This window comes from Pseudophryne corroboree, unplaced genomic scaffold, assembly GCF_028390025.1.
Source record: "Pseudophryne corroboree isolate aPseCor3 unplaced genomic scaffold, aPseCor3.hap2 scaffold_2776, whole genome shotgun sequence".
NCBI lineage: Eukaryota > Metazoa > Chordata > Amphibia > Anura > Myobatrachidae > Pseudophryne > Pseudophryne corroboree.
This window is the reverse complement of record NW_026969438.1, coordinates 29,524-40,769: the sequence shown is the minus strand read 5'-3', so window position 1 is coordinate 40,769 and position 11,246 is coordinate 29,524. Positions and strand designations below refer to the sequence as shown.

At 46.2% G+C, this 11,246-nt stretch overlaps 3 non-coding genes across 3 annotated transcripts; all 3 read left to right on the top strand.

Annotated features, from left to right (window-relative positions):
* The first annotated feature begins 9,319 nt into the window (after nucleotides 1–9,319).
* LOC135013858 (U1 spliceosomal RNA) lies at nucleotides 9,320–9,482 on the top strand. Its single transcript, XR_010212450.1, has one exon. It is a non-coding gene; the product is annotated as a U1 spliceosomal RNA (small nuclear RNA).
* Nucleotides 9,483–10,152: 670 nt separating this feature from the next.
* Nucleotides 10,153–10,316, top strand: LOC135013866 (U1 spliceosomal RNA). The gene has a single exon (XR_010212457.1). It is a non-coding gene; the product is annotated as a U1 spliceosomal RNA (small nuclear RNA).
* Nucleotides 10,317–10,468: 152 nt separating this feature from the next.
* LOC135013863 (U1 spliceosomal RNA) lies at nucleotides 10,469–10,631 on the top strand. The gene has a single exon (XR_010212454.1). It is a non-coding gene; the product is annotated as a U1 spliceosomal RNA (small nuclear RNA).
* The last annotated feature ends 615 nt before the right edge of the window (nucleotides 10,632–11,246 follow it).

Sequence of the window (11,246 nt, the reverse complement as noted above, 5' to 3'; positions counted from 1 at the left end):
CACACACAGGGAATGCTTTTTCTGAAGACAGTTTCCCCACAAGGCCCATTGGAGAGACAGAGAGAGAGAGTATGCCAGCACACACCCCAGCGCTATATAACCCAGGAATAACACAGTAACTTAATGTTTGTCCAGTAGCGCTGCTGTATGTAATTTGCGCCTAATTATGTGCCCCCCCTCTCTTTTCAACCCTCTTGTCTACCGTGGTATAAGCAGGGGAGAGTCCGGGCAGCTTCCTCTCAGCGGTGCTGTGGAGAAAAAATGGCGCTGGTGAGTGCTGAGGGAGAAGCCCCGCCCCCTCGGTTGCGGGCTTCTGTCCCGCTTAAACTGTAAAATTGGCAGGGGCTCATACATATACAGTGCCCAGCTGTATATATGTTATATTTTTGCCAAAAAGAGGTTTATATTGCTGCCCAGGGTGCCCCCCCTGCGCCCTGCACCCTTACAGTGACCGGAGTATGTGAGGTGTATGGGATCAATGGTGCACAGCTGCAGTGCTGTGCATTACCTCAGTGAAGATCATGAACTCTTCTGCCGCCTCTGAAGTCTTCTTTTCTTCTCATACTCACCCGGCTTCTATCTTCTGAATCTGCGAGGGGGACGGCGGCGCGGCTCTGGGATGGACGGCGAGGGTGAGATCCTGCGTACCAATCCCTCTGGAGCTAATGGTGTCCAGTAGCCTAAGAAGCAGGACCTTGCAACTCAGAGAGTAGGGCTGCTTCTCTCCCCTCAGTCCCTCGATGCAGGGAGTCTGTTGCCAGCAGTGCTCCCTGAAAATTAAAAACTTAACAAAATACTTTCTGTCAGAAAGCTCAGGAGAGCTCCTGAAAAGCACCCAGTCTCCACTGGGCACAGTATCAAACTGAGGTATGGAGGAGGGGCATAGAGGGAGGAGCCAGTGCACACCCAGAACTAGAGTCTTTCTTAAAGTGCCCATGTCTCCTGCTATCCCCATGGTCCTTACGGAGTCCCCAGCATACTCTAGGACATTAGAGAAACTAGAATTTTAATACCTACCGGTAAATCCTTTTCTCTTAGTCCGTAGAGGATGCTGGGCACCCGTCCCAGTGTGTACTGTGTCTGCTGTTATTAAATGGCCCTTAACTCCAGAATATTTATGTGGAGACAACTTTCCTGACTTGACCATCTTCCTTGGACGTTTTCCCCCTGTGTGACTGCTCCCCACCTCGAAAGGGTTGCATCCGTGGTCCCTAGGATCCAGTCCTGGATCCCGAACCATCGCCCCTCTAGGAGGTGAGAACTGTGCAGCCACCAATGGAGTGAGATTCTGGTCTTGGAAGACAGGATTATCCTCCGGTGCATGTGTAGGTGGGATCCGGACCACTTGTCCAACAGGTCCCACTGGAACACTCTGGCATGGAACCTGCCAAACTGAATGGCCTCGTAGGCCGCAACCATCTTCCCCAGCAACCGAATGCATTGATGGATTAACACTCTTGCTGGTTTCAGAATTAGTTTGACCAGACTCTGGATCTCCATAGCCTTTCCACTGGAGGAAAACCTCTTCTGTGTCCAGTATCACTCCCAAAAACAACAACCGCGTCATTGGGACCAACTGCGATTTTGGCAAGTTTAGGAGCCAACCATGTTGTTGAAGAACTGTCAGGGAGAGTGCAATGTTTTGCACCAACTGGTCCCTGGATCTCGCCTTTATCAGGAGAACATCCAAGTACGGGATAATTGTGACTCCTTGTTTGCGAAGGAGAACCATCATTTCCGCCATCACCCTGGTGAAAATCCTCGGAGCCGTGGACAGACCAAATGGCAACGTCTGAAATTAGTAATGACAATCCTGAATTGCAAACCTCAGGTAGCTTGATGCAGTGGCTAAATGGGAACATGTAAGTAGGCATCCTTTAAGTTTACCAAAACCATGAAATCTCCTTCCTCCGGACTGGAGATCACTACCGTGAGAGATTCCATCTTGAAATTGAATTTCTTTAGGTAGAAATTGAGGGATTTCAGATTTCAGATTGGTCTGACTGAGCCGTCCGGCTTCGGGACCACGAAGAGGCTTGAATAAAAACCTTCTCCCTGCTGACTAAGGCTGATTTGAACAATCGGTGAGGGGGAACGTCTTGAAACCCCAGTTTGTACCCTTGGGACACTATTTGTAAAACCCATGAGTCCAGGTCCGAATGAATCCAGAACTGACTGAAGAGTTTTAGACGTGCCCCCACTGGTGCGGGCACCTGCAAGAAAGCCCTAGCGTCATGCAGTGGATTTGGCAGAAGCAGAGGACAATCTCTGCTCCTGCAATCTTGAAGAGGCTACAGACCTCTTCCCTCTTCTCCTTCCTCTACCTGCAAAGAAAGGGGAATCTTAACTTCTTGCATATCTATTGGGCCGAAATGACTGCATCAGATAATGATGCGTCTTTATCCGTTGAGAGGGAACATAGTGCAAGAAGGTTGACTTACCTGCGGGAGCTGCCGAGATCAAATTAACTAGGCCGGCGCCAAACAAGGCTTCACCTTCATAGGGAAGAGACTCCCTTTCTTCTTGGAGTCAGCATCAGCATTTCCTTGGTGAATCCAGATATACAGGTAATGGGGGGAAGGGGATGTGTTCTGCACCAGCTATTAAATTCTAAATATTTGTATGAAGAGGCCCCAATAAATGTCCATCAGTTATATTAAATATTAATTGTAGGACGTTCGGGGGTGCTACCAGAGACAAGTAATGTTATGCAGGAAAGGAGAAGAGAAAAGAATGTCTCTTTTGCTGGCGCACAAATGATGATTTAAAAATTAACTTTTAATAAATTTGTTAAAATTGTCTAAACACGAAATAAAGTACAATAAGTTTGTATAATGTAATTATCATATATAATAAATGGAAATACATTTATTAATATCAAGGTTCGCTACCTGTGTTGTGTCTTTATTATTGATCCAAATTGACTATATCAATTAGTCTGATACTGAATTACTGGACACTATGTAATATTAGTTGAATGTATATTAGTAATTCACTTGACAAATGTCAGAACTTGGCAATAGTTCTACATATCATACACTTACAGCACTCTTTCCACAATATTTTCCCTTTATTCCAGATCAAATGGTATAATCCCCCACAGTAATTATTCCTGTTATAGTATAGTACAGTATGGTTGCTGGGGACGTCTTTAATGAAAAGAGAGGGAACATCTAATGTGTCTCCTTATGGGTAAAATACTTGCAAGCTAAGTGCTATGAATAGCATCAGCATGTAGATAAATGCTGAGTGTTAGGTGAGTAATGCAGATAAATAGGGATATCTAATAATTCTATAGAATAGTGGGTGAATTATTAGATATCCCTATTTATCTGCACCTCTAAGCACACTATTTGACTGTCCACACCCTGCTGTGCCTATTACCCATCTCCTCCACCACCCTCAACACTGACCCACACATCATTCACCCACAAAGATACAATAAAGGTAGTTTGGATAAATTAGCTAAATGAAATGGATTTAACCAATTTATCTAAATGACCATTTTTGGATGTTTTCCAGTGTTTGGGAGCAAATGGTCAATTGTCATTTGCTGCCACATATTAGCATAATTTTGTTTCAACTAGAAAAAATAAATGGACAGATAATCTAAGTGTGGATCCAGTTTAATGCTGATTTCAGAGCCAACTATAGACTTGATTGAGGTACTGTGTCCTCGGTACCAAATACCAATTAAAATAATATTGTGAGGTGTGAGGTGTTCAAAAAAGACTGAAAATGAGTGGAAATTATGGTTATTGAGGTTAATAATACTATGGGATCAAAATGACCCCCAAATTCTATGATTTAAGCTGTTTTTTAGGGTTTTTTGAAAAAAACACCCGAATCCAAAACACACCCGAATCCGACAAAAAAATTTCGGTGAGGTTTTGCCAAAACGCGTCCGAACCCAAAACACGGCCGCGGAACCGAACCCAAAACCAAAACACAAAACCCGAAAAATTTCCGGTGCACATCACTACTTAATTAGAACTTCGGTCAATGTGAATTAACCATTGGACTCAACCATGGTTATCCTTAAAACCCAGGGGTCTATTTAAGATCGATCTTAATCGATGTTGGGCTTCCAGGTTGAAAAAAACACACATTTACTAACATTTTAAAATTTATATAAAAAATCATCTGTTCGTAAATGCAGTGCACATGGTTTTGCCCAACTGCTAACAAAAATCCTGCTGCGATCAACTCAGAATTACCCCCCATGTGCACTGCAGGGAAGGCAGATTTAACATGTGCAGAGAGAGGCCCTCATTCCGAGTTGATCGCTCGCAAGCTGCTTTTAGCATCATTGCACACGCTAAGCCGCCGCCTACTGGGAGTGAATCTTAGCATCTTAAAATTGCGAAAGAAAGATTCGCAATATTGCGAAAAGACATCTCTGTGCAGTTTCTGAATAGCTCGAGACTTACTCTGCCAGTGCGATCAGTTCAGTGCTTGTCGTTCCTGGTTTGACGTCACAAACACACCCAGCGTTCGCCCAGACACTCCTCCGTTTCTCCAGCCACTCCCGCGTTTTTCCCAGAAACGGTAGCGTTTTTTCCCACATGCCCATAAAATGACCAGTTTCCGCCCAGAAACACCCACTTCCTGTCAATCACACTCCGATCACCAGAACGAAGAAAAAACCTCGTAATGCCGTGAGTAAAATTCCTAACTGTATAGCAAATTTACTTGGCGCAGTCACAGTGCGAACATTGCGCATGCGCAATAATCGGAAAATCGCTGCGATGCGAAGAAAATTACCGAGCGAACAACTCGGAATGACCACCAGAGTTAGATTTGGGTGTGGTGTGTTCAATCTGCAATCTGATTTGCAGTGTAAAAATAAAGCAGTCAGTATTTACCATGCACAGAAACAAATTAACTCACCCAAATCTAACTCTTTCAGCACATGTTATATCTGCCTCCCCTGCAGTACACATGGTTTTGCCCAACTGCTAACAAAATTCCTGCTGCGATCAACTTGGAATTACCCCCATCGATTGATGTTTTCACACTGCTCGTTCCAACCGCAAAAACTATGAAGAGGATGGGGGCATATACGCAGGGTCCATCCTGTGCATGTGCCTACATTTTCTACGGGTGCCCCGCAGAAAATGCGAATGCCTCTGCCTGTCAATCAGTAGAGGGCGTACCTTCGCAGGTATATCGCGATCATGAGCCATGTCTCCCATTTTTGTCATTATAGGTGCTCTGTGAGCTGCTGACCATGCCCCAGCCCCTCTGTCTCCCGTGAATAGACATTGTGGCTTATTCAGACCAGATCGCTTCAATTTATTTTCACCCAGCGGGCAATCAGGTCTGCACTGCACATGCGTATGCGCCACAATGCGTAGGTGCGACGGTCCGGAGATCACAAGAAGATTGAGAAGAAGAGGGTGTTTGTGTGGGTGGCAACTGAATGTTTCTAGGGAGTGTCCGGAAAAACACTGGAGGGACCCGGCGTTTTGTGGGAGGATTTGTGACGTCACCTCAATGGCTGAGTAAGTGCTGAGCTGTGCAGCTCTTGTGCACATGTGATCACACACCTGCACAGCAAATTTTCCCTTCCGCTGTAGGCGTCAACTACCTGAGCACAGGGATGCAAAAAACACACCCTAGCGATCAGGTCTGAATTACCCACAATGTGCATATTTGCAGAGCAACAAGCTACAGGGAGCCTTCCACCCCCCCCTTCCCCATGACTATGGGACACTGGGGGGGGGGGGTTGTTTGGGTTAGCTGGACATTCCCAAAAAAGTGACTGTCCTGCAAAAATTGGGTTAGTTGGGAGGTATGTGCAAATACATTTATTGTTTTGCATGCAGGGTAAATACTGGCTTCTTTGACATTTAGCCACAAATGCTGCACAGTTGAATTACAGTATTACACTGCAATTAACAGTTATGCTAGGACATTCCTTCTCCCAAAATCTACCTCTCTCTGCATGTTACATCTGTCCCACAGTGGCGTGCGGTGAGGTCAGTGGCTAGTGAGGCACTACAGCCATAATGTCCGCTGAATTCTGCCGATGACCCTTAGCCAATGCCCGCTACTGCCTCTGAGCCGATACCCACTGCCACCGCCAATGGCTTACAAACTCTCCCACAATCAACTGACCCAGCCCTCCACCACTAATTTCTATCTCAGTCCGATGCCGCCAATGCCCTGCTCATTGTTCTTGTGATATATTATAAATTTTTAAAGAAAAAAAAAATGAGTGTTTGGGACTGGGAAGGGTGAGGGAGGAGGACATGAATGCACTTTTGTTGTCCAGGGCTTCCATTAACTTAAAGGAGAAGGGTCTGAATGGGTTAAAAAAAAATGTGTGAGGTCCCCCCTCCTTAGTATAACCAGCCTCTTTGAGCCGGTCCTGGTTATTTAAATACTGGGGGGAAAAATGGACAGAGGTTCCCCGTATTTAGACAACCAGCACCGGGCTCTTAGACGGGTCCTGGTTCCAAAAATACGTGGGACAAAAGATGTAGGGGTCCCCCATATTTTTAAAACCAGCACCGGGCTCCACTAGCCAGAGAGATAATGCCACAGACGGGGGACACTTTTATGTAGGTCCCTGCGGCCCTGGCATTACCCCTCCAACTAGTCACCCCTGGCCGGGGTTCCCTGGAGGAGTGGGGACCCCTTAAATCAAGAGGTTCCTCCCCTCGAGGCACCCAAGGGCCAGGGGTGAAGCCCGAGGCTGTCCCCAGCACCCCTGGGTGGTGGGTGCCGGGCTGATAGCCATAAGTGTAAAAAAAGAACATTGTTTTTTTGTTGTGGAAGTACAAGGCCCAGCAAGCCTCCCCCACTTGCTGGTACTTGGAGAACCTCAAGTACCAGCAGGCGGGGAAATAACGGGCTCGCTGGTACCTGTAGTTCTACAACAACAAAAAAATACCCAAATAAAAACACAAACACACACACCGTGACAGTAAAATTATTGAGACAGGCTGTAGCATGTGGATGCATGTAACCCTATAAAAGTGATGGATTGGGTGACTATTACAATACCCACTGTTGCTGTCTGAAAAATGATGGATTTATAGATTGCTCTGCCGAGATATGTTTTTTTTCTAAAATGCACCACAGGTATGGATGGATAGTATACTTGATGACACAGAGGTAGGTAGAGCAGTGGCCTACTGTACCGTACTGCTATATATTATATTATTTATTATTATTATTATCCTTTATTTATATGGCGCCACAAGGGTTCCGCAGCACCCAATTACAGAGTACATAAACAAATAATCAAACAGGAAAACAGCAACTTACAGTTGATGACAATATAGGACAAGTACAGGGTAAATAAACATAGCTACATCAGCAGATGACACTGGAATAAGTATCAGGTGGCAGAAGACTGCTGGATTTGGTGCAGCTGAAGATTATTAAAGTAAGAAAAGAGTAAGCACATGAGGGAAGAGGGCCCTGCTCGTGAGAGCTTACATTCTAAAGGGGAGGGGTAGACAGACAGGGGTGAGACAGATGGGGTACATAGAGAGCGTGGAACAGAGGTTTAGGATGAGATTTGGCTGGGTTTGGTGAAGAAGTGGGTCTTGAGAGCCCATTTGAAGTTTTGTAGAGAGGTGGAGAGTCTGAGGGGGAGAGGTAGGGAATTCCAGAGAAGTGGTGCAGCACGTGAAAAATCTTGGAGGTAGGAGTGGGAGGAAGTAATCCGTAGGCAGGAGAGTCGGCGTGCATTAGCAGAGCGAAGAGGACGGGTGGGAGTGTAAAGCGAGATAAGATCAGAGATGTAGATGGGAGAGGAGTGGTTAGGGGCTTTGTAAGCAAGTGTGAGAAGCTTGAAATGGATTCTGAAAGGGAAGGGGAGCCAGGGAAGGACTAGTAAGAGAGGAGAGGTGGACGTAGTGCATTTGGTGAGGAAAATGAGCCGGGCAGCAGCATTGACGATATATTGGAGTGGAGAGAGGTATTTGTCAGGAATGCCAGTCAGGAGGAGATTACAGTAGTCCAGTCTGGAGATGACCAGTGAGTGGATAAGAGTCTTAGTAGCATCCTGGGTCAGAAAGGGTCTGATCCTGGAAATATTTTTTAGATGAAAACGGCAGGTTTGTAAGAGGTGCTGAATGTGTGGTTTGAAGGAGAGGGAGGAGTCAAGGATTACTCCAAGACAGCGCACTTGGGGGGTAGAGGAGATAGTAGTGCCATCAATAGATAATGAGATTGTAGGAGGTGAGGTTATGCGGGAGGGAGGGAAGATGATCAGCTCGATCTTAGACATGTTAAGTTTAAGAAAGCGCTGGGACATCCAGGAAGAGATAGCAGAGAGACAGTTGGAGATACGAGTGAGGAGAGTAGGGGAGAGGTCTGGAGAGGAAAGATAGATTTGAGTGTCATCAGCATAGAGATGATATTGGAAACCAAAAGAACTAATGAGCTTACCTAGTGAGGACGTATAGAGAGAGAAGAGGACCAAGGACAGAACCTTGGGGTACCCCTACAGTTAGTGGAAGTGAGGGGGAGGTGGAGTCATGAGAGGAGACAGAGAATGAACGGTCAGAAAGGTAGGACGACAACCAAGAGAGGGGAGTGTTACGCAGACCAATGGAGTGAAGGATTTGCAGTAGGAGAGGATGGTCCACAGTGTCAAAAGCAGCAGAGAGATCAAGTAGAATAAGTAGAGAGTAGTGTCCCTTAGATTTAGCAGCATGGAGGTCATTGCATACTTTTGTAAGGGCAGTTTCAGTGGAGTGGAGAGGACGGAAGCCAGACTGGAATGGGTCAAGCAGTGAGTGTGAGGAAAGAAAGGAAGTAAGGCGGTTGTAGACAATACGCTCAAGGAGTTTGGAGGCAAAAGGGAGAAGAGAGATGGGTCGGTAGTTGGAGAGAGTGTTTGGATCAAGGGTAGGTTTTTTAAGAATAGGAGAGATGAGAGCGTGGTTGAAGGCAGAGGGGACAGTGCCTGATGAGAGGGAGAGATTGAGAAGGTGGGAAAGATGGGAACAAGCAGAAGAAGAGATGTGGCAGAGGAGGCGGGAGGGGATAGGGTCAAGTGGGGAGGTGGTGAGGGGACAGGAACGAATGAGGGCCATGACTTCCTCTCCAGATGCATGGGAGAAAGATGACAGAGTTGGTGCGAGGGATGGGGAGGGTTGGTAAGGGATGGGAGAAGGCTGGTTACTGATAGTCTGGTGTGATGTGATGTCAGCTCTGGTAAAAGTCAGATTTCTTTGTCTCAGATCTTCCTCTAGCCTTGTTCTTATTTCGAGAGTTCCCTTGTGCTGCCTCAGTTGGATCTCCTTCACTTGACAGGGGGGTGCCCGAGCAGCGACCCTCCCCAGCTCTAGCCCAACTCCTACTAACCTGCCAGGCGAGATACTATAATCACGAAGGTGCTTCTCCCAGGGCAAGGCTCACCCATTGCACTCTGGGTGTGCTGCTCCTGCGATTTCCCCAAATGTGGGAAACTTGACTGCATAATTTGTGTTTCCCCTGGTCGGCTCTCGTATAATTCAGATCTCTTTGTCTCAGGTCTCTCTCCAGCCTAGTTTGCTGTCTGTTTCCACTTCTCTTTTCTTGAGCTGCTCCCTTCTATGCCCTTGCGCACTATCCTGACTTCTCCCGTCTGCTTACTTTGTGCCTTCCAACGCACAATGCGAACTACAGGTAGTGCTGCAGGTCCCACACCCTTTTATTTGCCTTACAGAGCAGCTCTGGAGCTGTTACAGTGCCCAGCTGCTGCAAGAAATCAGCTTGAATGCTTCGGGGCTGGGGCATAGCCAACATGAGCCCCACACCGAAGGAGGGTGGAGGTGTTTAATGCGAACTAGGGGTCATCCAAGCTCCGAAAAATGCTGCCATGCCCTGCACGCCCCTTTTCTCTTTTCATATGCAGACGAGGGTTGAAGCCAACTTTGACCCACTGCTTGGATGACATCACCATATGCAAATCCATCTGCTGCAGGCCTTCCCCCAGGAATGCTTGCACTAGTTGTTGCATTTGGTTTGTTGTTTGGGGGTGCTTCAGTATTAGGTAGCCTTCTGCCCTCCCATGTTCATCTGAAAATATGTGTTCTCCCTGCAGTTGTTGTCCCCAGATGAGAGTTCCCTTGTGCTGCCTCAGTTGAATCTCCTTTACTTGACAGAGATGTGCCTGAGCAGCGGCCCTCCCAAGCCCTATCCCAAATCATACTTATTTTGCATAGGAGATACCATGGTCATGAAGATTGTTCTCCCAGGGTGAGGTTCATTCATTGTATTCTGGGTATGCTGACCCGTATGATTTCCCCAAATGTGGGAAACTCGACTGCATTATTTGTGGTAGTGGGGGACTGTGTTTGTTCTTTCCTCTGGTCAGCTCTGGTAAAAGTCAGATTTATTTGTCTCAGATCTTCCTCTAGCCTTGTTCTTCTTTCGAGAGATTCCTTGTGCTGCCTCAGTTGGATCTCCTTCACTTGACAGGGGGGTGCCCGAGCAGCGACCCTCCCCAGCTCTAGCCCAACTCCTACTTACCTGCCAGGTGATATACTATGATCATGAAGGTGCTTCTCCCAGGGCAAGGCTCACTCATTGCACTCTGGGTGTGCTGCTCCTGTGATTTTTCCAAATGTGGGAAACTTGACTGCATAATTTGTTTTTCCCCTGGTCGGCTCTCGTATAATTCAGATCTCTTTGTCTCAGGTCTCTCTCCAGCCTAGTTTGCTGTCTGTTTCCACTTCTCTTTTCTTGAGCCGCTCCCTTCTATGCCCTTGCGCACTATCCTGACTTCTCCCGTCTGCTTAATTTGACTACAACCACCAATATATTCTGCTGCACTATATATATGCAAAGCTAATTCTGCTGGGTAATTACAACTGACTAAAACCACCAATATATTCTGCTGCACTATATCTATATTTGCAAAGCTAATTCTGCTGGGTAATTACAATTGACTACAACCACCAATATATTCTGCTGCACTATATCTATATATGCAAAGCTAATTCTGCTGAGTAATTACAATTGACTACAACCACCAATATATTCTGCTGCACTATATCTATATATGCAAAGCTAATTCTGCTGGGTAATGCAAATTGAAACATTATTGCATAGTATGTGATTTTGAAGTACTTTTTTAAAGTTTTGAATGATATAGACCCAGTTTAATCTTTGTGGAATGCCTGGTTGTTGTTTTTAAGGTAATTTATTGCCTGGCATTTGAGGGGGTGGGGTGTGGTTACAGATTTCAATTATTGGTTTCACTTGTAATAGTCTTCTACTTAAGTCCAATGGTGTAGGCT